At 37.7% G+C, this 12,779-nt stretch overlaps 1 protein-coding gene and 1 long non-coding RNA gene across 2 annotated transcripts in view; one reads left to right on the forward strand and one right to left on the reverse strand.

Moving 5' to 3' along the window:
• The window catches only part of LOC137467700 (serine/threonine-protein kinase PAK 3-like), a 176,072-nt gene that overhangs the window by 67,913 nt on the left and 95,380 nt on the right, over positions 1-12,779 (reverse strand). The gene's annotated exons all lie outside the window — the stretch shown is intronic.
• LOC137467692 (uncharacterized) lies at positions 764-3,479 on the forward strand. Its single transcript, XR_010995598.1, has 3 exons — positions 764-871; positions 2,022-2,114; positions 3,439-3,479. It is a non-coding gene; the product is annotated as an uncharacterized lncRNA (long non-coding RNA).

A 12,779-nucleotide genomic window follows, 5' to 3' on the forward strand; every position in this document is an offset into this window, starting at 1 on the left:
GGACATGCACAGCTAGAGGATTAGCTTAAATTTAGTCCAAATTCATATGGACTGTGGGGATTTTGTAGCAGTGATGTCACAGACCTACAGAGTCCAGTAATGTCAGTGATTCTTCCAACCTGTAGCTTAGTTCAATTTCTGTATGCAGAAATTGATGTGGGGATCAGCTTTTTTTATTCTACTGAGGACTTCATATTTAATAGGTTTTTTAAGTAATTCGATTTCTAGAAAGAAGAAAATCCTTTCCAGAATAGCAGAAATTAAAATTATTTAGTCTGTAAGAGTTACTGTTTTTAAAAACATCTGATTTGAAGTTTTAACAATAAAAATCAGGAAAAAAATGAACATCTGTCCCCATGTGCCATTTCAACAAATGCACCCTTTTTCTATCTTTGCCACTGAGTTGGGAGACAGAAGAGACTGGAAGGGCTGTACTCTTAGGGAGAGATTTCCTGTGGAGCTCTGGCTCTGATTTTAGTGTTACCACAGGAGGTCATGTTCACAGTGATTTTGGGGCCAATAGAGTTTTCTTGGTGGTGAGTTAAAAGCATGTCTGCTGTTGGGTAAACACTTCTGTTGACATGTGCCGGCATCTTCGATTTTAAACTTCTAACATCTTCTGATGCGGCCTCCACTCCTCTGTTGAACTCTCTACTGCAGTACTTTATCTTAGTAAAAGTACCTCTTGATGTATTTATTTATTCAGTTACCTGTGTATCTTTAGAAAACTAATGCTGCCCTGCAAAGCATGCTTGGGAATTTCAATGATAGGGAGGTTGAGCACCACGGCTGCAGCAAGATGCTGAGGCTCCAGGCCGACCGCCTGGATTTCAAGGATAAACAGCAGGAGAGGCTCATCAAAGAACTGGAGGTAAAGCTTTCTGCCTGCTGCTGGGAGCCTCAGCAAGCACTGGCACAACTGAGCAGTTTCATTTTTGAGGGGTGGAACCTCTGAGGTAGACTTTGTGTGCCTTGTGTTTGATTAACAAAATGTGGAGCATCAGTTTCGCAGGAAAGGTGCATTCACAGGTGAATGCTGCGAGCCTGACCTGAGACTGGTGTCTTAACAGCAGATGGGAAGAGCTTGATGTCCCTGGGAAAGTGCTCTTAGCAATGTGGAGGTATAGAGGGAGTATTTGTGCAGGATTTGTGGCCTTTTTTTTTTTTAATAAAAGCATGTTATGCAGATAGGTCTTTTGGGAGGAGGAAAAGCTTAAGCCTTTTGGCTGATGCTGTTGTGGAGTAGGTTTGGTAAGCTCTGTGCTGTGACTTTCTCTTTAACAGGCCTTCCACAGATCTCTGTTTCTCAGTTATTTCGTTTTGAGAATGTGTGAGATTATACAGAGTTTAAATTTACTGCCAACAGCTTGTATTTCTATTTATTTTTTTTCCAGTTAATATTTCCCTAACTGAAGTGCTTAGAGTCAGATTCAGTCTCACATACTTGCTCTTTTGCTTTACCTGTCCAAAATCAATGACTTCACCTATATCTGTCTAACTTCAGGTGTCTTAAATGACTTTTAATATCAATGTCTTTTTTTTGTTCTTTGTTGTATCACTTGAAGGCAGGACTAATTTTGGGGTGTATTGTTCTTTTCAAATCAGTCATCAATCTTAAGTGAAAAGATATTTCTGGATAGAAAACAGTGTAGTTAAAATTGCATGTGAATTTCTATTATAGCAACTCTGTAGTTCCTGCTTTTGCTAAAAGCATTTTTTCAATTAAAATTCCATGTCCAGGCCTTTATATGAAGATAGGTATCTGTGAGTATAAAAAATGCAGCAAGAACATAATCCTACATCAATTTCTTTAACTAAGCAAAAATTTTATTTTAATATTGTGGATATGTAATTGTTTTCCTTTATTTATTGATTGATACCAGTTTTCACAGTTCCAAAGTGCAAGTTGTTCCGATACCACAGGTTGGTTTATGGAGACCTAATAAACGGAACAATTAAAGTTGTCTTTGCACGATGTTATCATCTTTCTGGACTTCAATGTTTTCAAAATGTACTTTTAGGCAGCTACACTGAAAATAAAGGAACTGGAGGAAAACGCTGCAGCAGCAAGAGTAGCACATACAGAATGTAAATGCACTACAGAAACCATGCAGGTAAACTTTTAATGAAATATTTGGTAGAAGTTTGCAGTAAAACAGAAGATGAACTTGTAAATGTACAATCTTCAAAAAATGCTAAGACTTCCTTGCTCCATTAAAAACACTGAATAGATTTTTGCAATGAGTGTCAAAATTGTAAAAGATAATAGAAAAATATCTCCTGTTTTCAGGGGACTATCAAGTTAATAGAATAAATATTAAAACCAAATGTCTCATTTTTACGTTTGAGAATTCAAAGTAGTATTGAAACAGTGAGGGGAAAAGAAATGTTTCACAATAGTTAAACTGTTCAAATAGCCTGTCCTATATCTTTGCAATGGCTACTTAGGTAATTTTGGGGATAGAGTGCATACATCCAACTTCTCTAGGTGTGAGATATTAATGCATCCTGAGACTGCAGTTCCAAATGTAATTATTCAGAGTACATTTCAGCTTCAAAGCTATTATATCTGCAGTTACCAGAGAGGTTTGAATACACAAAAAAAAAAAAAATGTCATATGTATGCCTGAATATGAAATTCTTGTGTTATTAAACTGTACCACATAGGGTTTGATCTATTAAAGCACTTAGGAGGGTGTATTTTAGAAAACAAGTGTGAAAAACCTGTAAGATGATTGCTGAGTGGTCTCATACTGACTACCAAAGCCTTCATATTGGACTTTTGAAACACTAAATGAGAAAACAAAAGGGAATATCATCTTTTTTTTTCCCCTTGTTTTCTGAGGAACACAAACAAGCACTGCCACTTCTTCAGTCAGTTATTTTCTTATGACCTTCTCTAAGTACAGGCTCTTGGATTTCTGAAGTGATGATTAAGTAGTGATGATTCAGTTTTCTTGATTCCTTCTCTACTTTTACAACATACAAAGGAGCTGTAAGGTTAGCATTCCTTGAAGTTAGAGATTTATAGGTGAAGAACTGGTAAGGTTGTCTTCTTGTTCATGTACATGAACAAGCTCCACATGAGCTTAGTTCTGAGTGCATGTGTAGCTTTTACTGTTAAGCCCATCCTTTCACAAGTCTACTGAAAAAAAATAGAACTCCCCTGGAAAGCTTCAGTAATATAAATAATTGAAAACAGCAAAATCCAAACTCCATCAAAGGACAACAAAATGTGCTTTTGGTCAGCATATCTATTTCTCTCCGTTTTGAACTCTATGTATTAATATATTTTTACATGTGTTCAATGCTTTCTAAGTCCATATAGAATTAATAGAAGACATTCACCTGTAAAAAGCAGAACAGAACAGTGAACAGCGCTGAAGACCATGGTAGTCTTTCCTAACTTCTTTTAACTGCTTTTTTATCACTTGGTAGTTGAGAATTCAAGAACTTGAAGATACTTTGAATGAAGAGCAGCATGGCAGGAGAGAAGTTGTTTCAGGGGTAGCAAGGAAAGATTTCAAAGAGTCAGAAAAAGCACACGAAAGAGGAAAAGAAGTGTAAGTTTCCTTTTGAAGCCGTTTCAAAATGGCAGCAGACAGCTTGAGTACCACTCGTCGTTTCCATTCCCTGCAATTTTCCATCAGCAGAAAATCTAGTACAATGTGCCAAACCAAAGGAAAGGTTCAGAACCTGGCAGTCCATTAACAACAGGCCCATGTCAACCAAAGGTACAGGAAATGGGTACAGATAATAACTGGCCTGTTACAGACTATTTGCCAAACCAAAACTTTTGAAAATCATAGTTACGGTAGGCTCCAGCCCCCAGTGGTGGTTGGGGTGAGTGTAGGAAAACATAGCCAGCAGGTCTAGAAAAGAGGGCTTTTCTGTATACATTCTATCAACATTCTTTCTATATTCTTATTATGAAGACATTGTTTTCCACTTTTGTGACTCAGTTGAATCTCCCAAGACTCCTGTCAAGAAGCTGTGTATCATTTATAGTGGATAATCTTTGTTTTCAACTTTTGAATGGCTGTAGAAAGCTTTAAATGGTTAAAAAATACTGAAAAGTGTGAGAGCCGAGGAAGTCTCTTGGGATGTTTCCTGCCCAGCACAGTGTCTGTGTGGTAAGAGTCTGCTGTGTCTGTGGTTACAGAGCTTGGGTGACCTCTCTTTCAGCCTAGAACTCTATGGGTCTGCATACACAGGTGTTTATGTTGACTTACTCACACAAGGAGTAGTAGAGAATGAAAGAAACTGGTTTTCCTACAAAAAAGGAAGTTTCCTGAGCAACTCATTCAAGATTCATGGTTACAGAGATGTTTTTTAGTAAGATACTTAAAACTTGAGCTGGAAAAGCCTTTGTCGTCCTTTGCAAACATAAATTTTAAGCACGCTTTTGGCTTTCCTGGCACCATGCCTAAATACTCAGGCAATCTTTTAAAATTCTTCCTTGGATTCCTGTCTCTGATTCTGTCTCCTTTATGCTGTTATTTGGCCTTGCAGTTTCCTCATCAGCTGCCTTTTTAGTCATGCCAGGCTCTTGTTTTCCTGACTGACACAGTACAAGAACAGGTTAAAATTCTGGGTAGTCTGCTTTAAAAGTCATGCCAGAGTAGAGTCAGGCATGTGGAAACCTTAGGAGCGAGAACTGTACGTGAAGTCGGGTTTGATGGTGCAAGACGTGATGTGAGACATGAGAACTGTTGTGTTACTTAAAATAGGAAGAATTCTGTTTGCTATATGTAATTTTGAGGCCATATCCAAATATGAATCTATTGAATTGCATGATACATGGCTTGGTAACTGAAAACATAACCACTTGACAAGTCTTTCTTAGAAGGAATATAAATTTCTTCCTTCAGTTAAGAAAGGCAAGCAGCTTCAGAAGCCATGTGATGTGCTAACGTGGTATCTGCTATATCCGTTGATTATCCTTTAAAAGAATACCGTGCATTTGACAAAAGCAATTTTGGTTAAAGTATCTTATTGTGGAAACTTTCCAGTTTACGAAGACAGCGTTCATCCTTAAGTGTGCAATGGAGAGACGAGGCTGAGGAAAGGAAGGAAGCTGAAGAATCCTCTGGGACGTTAGCAGATGCTACAGCCAGCTTCACCCTGCATGAAGGCTCAATAGTAAGGAAAAAAACCCCGTGGCACACATTGTTTAGGTGTTTTTAAACATACTGTCAAAATATATAGTGTGCTGAGGATTTGCTGCATTTGCTGTGCTGAGCTGTGGAAGAACTCTGCCATTCTCTTACCCTGTTTGTTATTACGCTACCTTTTTAAGAATTTATTACATGCATAAATGTAACCAGTGCTTGGAGAAGCTAATTTTTTAAGTCTGGGTAGGATGTACTGGCATTCCGAATTAAGAAGGCATTTTGTAGATATGGATTATGATTTCATGTAAAGAATGTTCTGCCTTTCTACCAAACTTTGTTGTCAAGTTTCATTAGCTACCATTGTAGAAATGTTTATTTCTATTTCATACACCCTTTTCATTTTAGTGCAAGTATTTGACTGTAAAAATTGCTTGAAAATTGTTTCAAACTTTCAGCTGGAGAAGCAGAGTGGATTTCTTGTTGTTGTTTTGTTTTTTGCTTGTTTTGCTGTGGATTTGGCACATTGGATGTATTATATGACCACTTTGGGCCTTTCTGCTGTCTTTACCCAGCTACACCCTGAATAACAATTGTGCCATCTTTTCACATAGCAGCAGGGGCAAAGGAAAGTTCTTAGCATGTGTAGAAAATCTCTCCTTTCATTGTGTGCTAACATTTGCTCTGTTCCTACTCTTTGCAATATTAACTTTTGGTGGTGGTGGCTTGGAAACTTCTCTTCTTTCTCTCTCAGGGCTCTGAGCATGGAAGGTACCTGAGGTCTGTTCCCTGTTGACAGGAGCAGAGACCTGCATAAGGGAGTCTTCAGATTTGTGGGTGTCTTTTGCTCAGCTGATGCAGTTAGTCCACACTTTGTCTTAGTGTTGTCCACTGCCCAGGAAGACCTGTAATTCATAAACTGAAGAAAAATAAAATCAGAACCTTCTTTTTCCTTCCTCTTTGGGAGAACACCTTCTTCCATGCAAGTATTAGTGTATTAAAAGGCATTTGTTGGCCTAGGTAGCCTGAAAAAGTAATTTCATCAGGCACAAAAGGAATACATAGAGAGAAGAGCAACTGTCTGGCCTAACTACAGGCATTGATGATTGCTATTTATAACTACGAAACACAATTACAAGCTGAAAATGTTCTACTAGAAACCTTAAGTGCTTGCTAGCTGTTGCTGTGGTAAGAGTTTTCCTTTTTATCTGTATTCCTTAGTAAACTATATCTCATACATGACAAGAATTCAGTACAAGATTTCATTCAGGATCAAGATTTCTGGTAATGGAAACAGTATGTAAAGGTGTACTAAAAATTAATGTTATATTACTGAAAGGTTAAAAGTAACAGGATTGTCTCACTGTCATATTCACAGAGCTGGTTGTTTCAAGTGTTTTATTCAAAAGATTTCAAACCACAGGACTGTCCTGAGCAGAGGATAAAAATACGCATTTTCGGAAGAGTTGTATTAGTGGTTCCCTTATGAGATTAAATGTTTATTGCCTTGGTTGGCTTTGTATTTTTCCCAAAGCTGTTTGTATGTGTTTGGGAAGCAGGAGTGATCACCTGTATGTGATCCTGTTTACTCCATTGAGACAGCTTTGATTTTGCTTCCCAAAATGAAAAAGCAGAAGACTGTAGCAGGAACTAAGTAGAGGTAACATTTAATATATTGCTGTTGGTCCTCGCTATACCCATGCCAAAATTGTGTGAAAATGTCAGTGTGTTCTCTTCCCTTCGTTTTCCCTTCCTGCTCTCCTGGCCTATACAGTATTTTTTCATCTTTTATACCACTTTTATGTTCCCTGAATATGTTCTTTCCACTCTAGTCTGAGAATCTTATCTTGATCTCTGACTGTACTGTTACGGTTGTTTACATACTTTGTCCTCATGGCATTTGAGAAACAGCTTTCTATTAGCTTAACCAAAGTTTCTAAGTCACTTGTATGCACTAACATTATGAAGAATTGAATTTTTACTGCATGCTTATTTATTTATAACCTGAATCAATTTATTATGCCACTGATTAAAATCACTGTAAAGAAATGAGGCATGGCTTGTGGAGTGTGACTGATGGAGCTGTAGGCCTATTTTGGCCAGCTATTTAATCATATATAACCCATGCAAAACAAATTTTTAAAGGAATTTAGAGTGTGTTGTGCTGCCTAGCCAACTGGACAGTTTTCTGTGTGCTGTGCAGCTGTGTGGGGGCACAGTTTGAATGCACATCAGAGTATTAACAAGGGAGAATGAATTGCATCCACTAAGAGCACAGAAATTTTTATCTGTGCCAGGTCAATGTTGTGGCCCCCACAGGACTGGGATTTATTCACATACTTTATAGGCATACTGTGTCTAATTAGATAAATTTGGTCAAATCGCTTTTCTTACTCTGCTGTAAGATTATGCAATATTATGGCAGCAATTATTAGAAATGAACACAGGAATTTTGGAAAGCTGTGAGAATGAGCTCTGAGGCCTTGTTATCAGCTGCATGCAGCACTGCTACTGCACATGTGATGCATCTCTTTTGATTTGAACATTGCCCAGCTACAGCAACGAATTCTTCTTTGTGTTCCAGAGGGATGTGTCCATCCTCCTAAACTTATACCAGAGCATGGCAAACGCCCATGTGCTTGCCAAACATTCAGAGGTCGCCCTGGAAGAGTTACCTTGGACAGAGCTTTGTGCTCTCTTGCATGAGAATGTTGAAGCCCTGATCTTGAACTTCCACAAGGCTAAGGAGAGGGTGAGTGTCCCCAGGCATCAGCTGCCTCTGCGGAGCTCAGTGACATTTGTGCACACTGCAGGCTCGTTAAAAAGGAGAAAAAGGAGTGATATTCATCCCCCCAAGAGGATTTGGACATTAACAAATGAACACCGTTAATTATGGCTGGTCCACTGCTCAGCTTGATGCTGTTGCTGTGAGCATGTAGATGTGACTGGAGTGTGCATCAAGTCTCTCAGCTCCACTTTCTCTGCAGGACATTCTGAAAGGATTGTCTGATACCAGCCACAGGGACCTCATTAAAAGATAATAAATTCATCTTACTGATGAAGAAATTCACAGAATGTAGTAATTTACAGTCATAAAGCAAGTCTTTGTTTTACCATAATCCATAGCAAAATACACTTTCTCCAGGAATACCATCTTTAAATTATGTGTTTATGATTCAGATGTGCTATTTGAAAGAATGCCAGTGTGGGGTTTTCTGTTTAATTGCAACTTTCGGATTCTGACATTTTTATTCAGAAACACAATAGAAATACCTATTCTAAAACATGTCAGTATTTGTGTGCAGGAGGAGCTGTACATTTCTGAGTGATATGAATGCAAGTGAGCTTATGTGGCCTTTCTTGCCAGAAAACCTTGTGGTTTTAGGAAAAATAAAACCCTGTTAAAATAGGTCAGCTGGGTTCAGAGACTAAGCTGAGAGTAGCTAAGCCACTCTTCAGGGTTTGACTTTGTTTTCTGGTTTATTTCTCTTTTGAAGTAGAAGAGGAAAGGGAGAAGGAAAGACATGGGAAGGGAAGGAGATGGATATTGTTGGCAGTGTTTCTGGGGTTTGTGTCTTCCTGTTCTTGCATTTTAATTAAGCCTTGTTACTGAGACTGCTTGTGAGGTCTCTAGGGCTCTTCTCATGTACTTAGCAGCTTTTCTGGGATTTTAGACTGTGTTGCACAAAACCTTTTTTCCTACAGCTCAGCGTGATCTATCTGGATGTGTCTTGCTGATGTTTTCTAGTAACAAAGTGCAGGTGTGTGCATTTGGAGATCATTGTTGGCTTGGTTCATGCCTCTATTTAATTTGCATGGGGGGTGAAGTGTTAAACCACAAGAGTGTATCCCTTCATGCTTGTTGAAAACACATCATAAACTCATGAGCTATTTTTAAGGAAAACATTCTCTATGCTAGAATTCCCTGGACTTGTTTAAAAACTTAATAATAATCTGGAAAGTCTTGGCTTTTTAACAAAGAAAAAAAAAAAAAAAAAGAAAAAAAACCTCCCAAACAAAAAAACGAACCAAACAAAAAAAAAAAAAAAAAAAACAAAAAAAAACAAAACAAAAAAAAAACAAAAAAAACCCCAACAACTCCCCCAAAAAAACCCCAAGCAAAACAAAAAATTAAATGCTGTTTTGATTTCTTGTGTGCAATCATTTCACATTTCTAAAGTATATACTTGGATTCCTAATTTACTAATGGACTAAAATTTAACAGAGTTGTTTAAAAAACAAGTTTGAAGTGTCTGGCTCAGGTTTCCTACAAAGAAGGTGACAAATATCTACAAGGTGGTAAAAGGATGGCAGAACCGAAACCAAATAAAATCTTTTGTTTCAAAATATATTTCAGTTTTGTTTGGAGAACCAAGTAATTCATCTGCTATGAAAAGGGTTTTATTTAGTTTTAATGAAAATTTTGAAGAAATTACAGTTTAGATTTTATGCTGGAATAGTCTGTGCGTGACTCAAAGTGAAAAGGTAAACAATAATTTCTTCTTAAATGCTTGTCACACAGATATCTCACCTAGAATATATTTGCAAGCACAAGGCTGACACTCTGAAGGAACTTCAGCAGAAGCAGGAGGATGCTTTTGAGAAAATGTCTGAGCAGTTAAAAGCACAGGAACATTGCTGGCAGAAAGAAAAGCAATATCTTGAAGAGCAGTACTCAAATATCCTTGCAGAAGTTCATGCAAGAGCCCAGGTATAGTGCTGGGAACTTCTAATTTTTTTTTTTTTTTTCTTGTACCATTTAATTGATTTTTTCAGTCGTTTAAGCCCCTTAGCAGTTTAAGGTCATTTGGGAATTTAAGTATATTTTTAAAGTTAAAAAAAGCCCAAACAACAAACCAACCCATCACTGTGCTAATATTAACATCATTTAAAATAAGAAATAAATAACTTTTTTGAAGCATTTGTCATGAGAAGCCTGATTTCATCTACAGTGGGTAGTATTTTTTTTCTGAGAATGCTATAGCTGTAAGATCGAATTTCCTTTTTTTAAGAATTTCTGAGGGCAGCAGCTACTTTTTCAGCATCATCATTTGCAGAGATTGTATGGAGTAACAGTAATGTGGTGTTACCTGTGGATAAATTTAATTGCATATGTACTGATCCTAAGAACAGTGGTAATGACTCTGCTTTAGTGATACTACAGTGAGAAGTGGTTTTAAAGTGTGAAACTCTCACTGCTTGTTAGATGAGTTATTTGCAATCCTGCAATCCAAAATGTTACCCATTATTCCACAACCACCATTTGCTGTCTTTACCATCACATTCCTTCACACCAGTTTCAATTAAAAGTCTTGTGAATAAAGGAAATAGATGTCCCTTGTTATTTGTGAGTTGTTGCAACTTACTTCACAGAATAATGCTGTAGTTGATGCAGATTTCAGGGCTGGAAGTCTTTGCATGCTGAAAAATTTAATCTGTCTAGTCTCATGTTCCAGCCTTCTTACCTTTTTCCTCTCACTTACACTGGCTTTCTGCTTGGTAGAGCAGTGCTCTCTCTGAAATTGGAGGATGTTACTACTATTGTTAAGTCAACTCATAGAACTCTATTGTGGGCAGACAAGCAGCGTTGGACCTTCTGTGAGCTGTCACCATATTGCTGAATGTTGTTAGAAATCAGGAGTCCAATTTGCAGTTGATGATCATGTCAGTTTCCCCCCTACCATTGCTGTGGTTTCATATATCTGATTCTGTAATTGTTTTCTAGAAGAAATACTTTCATCACCATCGTTACTAAGAATTTTTGACTCCTTTAATGCATCATTTGAATGGCAAAACGAAGAATTTTCTTTTTGCTCTTGTCGAGGCAAAAACTATCTAGTTAATATTTCTTCCGGTTTTGTTTGGTTTGTTTCTGTTGCAGAAATGTGAAGAAACAGTGCAGAAAACCAGGCAAAAACTGTATGGCCTTGAACAAACCTGCGAGAAACAGGCCCATGAAAACCGTTCCATGACAAATACATTATCAAATGCTCACAAGGCACGCTCCTCCCTGCTGGCAGCCTGTGCACTGCTGTCAGGGGCCCTGTGTCCTCTCTACGGCAGACTGTGCGCTGTGTCTTGCCAAAGAGACATTCTCCAGGAGCAGGTGAACCACCACAAATTATTGAACCAGAAGATCATCAGCCTCCTTTATGCTCTCCCTACTAACGTGGAAAACAGCCAAGGCGAAGGCAGGCTGAGGCAGAGAAGAGCCAAGCACCTGGTTTATGTCTTCCGAAGAGCTGTGATTGCAGTTCTGGCTGCTAACAGGCTGAGGGCTCTGGCCCGATATTCTTGTACCTTTTTGGTCTGGACAGATGCTTCCAGAGGATGCACTGGAATTCAAGTTTGTGTGGGAGAATCCAGAGGCAGGCATGTGTCACGTAAGTGAAATATTCTTAGGTCAAATTACATGGTTAGGGAATAAAAAAAAAAGCAAGATTATTATTATTGCTGGGGCATAAAGATATATTTCATGACATTTGTACAAATTATTTATGGATTTATAATTTTTACGTTGCTTGACAAACATATTTCATTCTACGAGGAAATGCCTAGTCATGTGTTAAGCATTACAGGTAAAATTGCAATTGTGCACATGAGCTCAACACTATCTGATATTTTTGATATTTGTGTTATGGATTTCAGAACTAGGTGCTACAGCATCTTCTCTGTGGTAAATATCTTGCAATGTTCCTGAATTATTAACTGTCACCTTTTTTTTTTCCCCTAGAAAAGGTATTTCCTCCTCTTATTTTAATAATTTTTAATATGTATTTACTACTAAGACCCACAAAAATTGTTTTCTGATTCAGGTGAAATATTAGCATGGGATTTCGAAATTTTCTTCAGAGATTATATCTACTTGCCCCTTTCTGTTGCCAGACCAGTTTATACTTCCCTCTGCAAGGATAAATGGTATCAAAAATGTTTTCCACATTAGAAGGTTCATCTACTTTTTTTGTTTTTTAGTACTTCTGGAAGCATGCTTAAAACGGTCTAAATTGTCCTGACTAATTTGTTGTTTATATGCTTATTTTTGGTTAATTTCTGAAAGAGCTGGAGGTAGCAGTGTGCCATATCCTAGTGATTCACTTATCCTGCTAGCTGCAATTCTGTTTCCCAGGTTTTGAAGAGGAAGGAGTTGACTGTATTGAAGCACTTGACTGGTTGACTAGCTCTAACCTCTATACTGCAATAGTCAGTTCCATCTCTGAACTAGATGATGTTCTCAGCAAACAAGGTAATTCTAACAGTATATTGTTGTAGCAGAAATCTATTAAAAAAATAAATAAGTCAGGGTGGTCATATCACTTCCATTTTTATGATTTTATCTAAACCATTCTGGATCATAGCTCTGAAGAGATATTTCTGAATATTATGATAGACACCTTTGATGCGAGGTTATATCCTGAGCTAGTCAATACAAATTTTAGTGGGGCTCTTTCCCTGAAGGAGTAATTTTATTGCAGGGTAAAATGGTAAACCTCTTCTGCATTCTCTGAATGATCACATCTCTGTACTGTTGGAACAGATTCATTTTCTTTAACAACTGATAGGATATTTTATCCTTTCATTGTATATAGCCATGGAAGCAGAAGGCTGGAAAGTGTTTCTAGAGTTTATTTACAGTGAGAACTGATACAGGCTCCCTTGGTTCATCTGCAT

This window comes from Anomalospiza imberbis, unplaced genomic scaffold (genome assembly GCF_031753505.1).
Source record: "Anomalospiza imberbis isolate Cuckoo-Finch-1a 21T00152 unplaced genomic scaffold, ASM3175350v1 scaffold_76, whole genome shotgun sequence".
NCBI classification, from domain to species: domain Eukaryota; kingdom Metazoa; phylum Chordata; class Aves; order Passeriformes; family Viduidae; genus Anomalospiza; species Anomalospiza imberbis.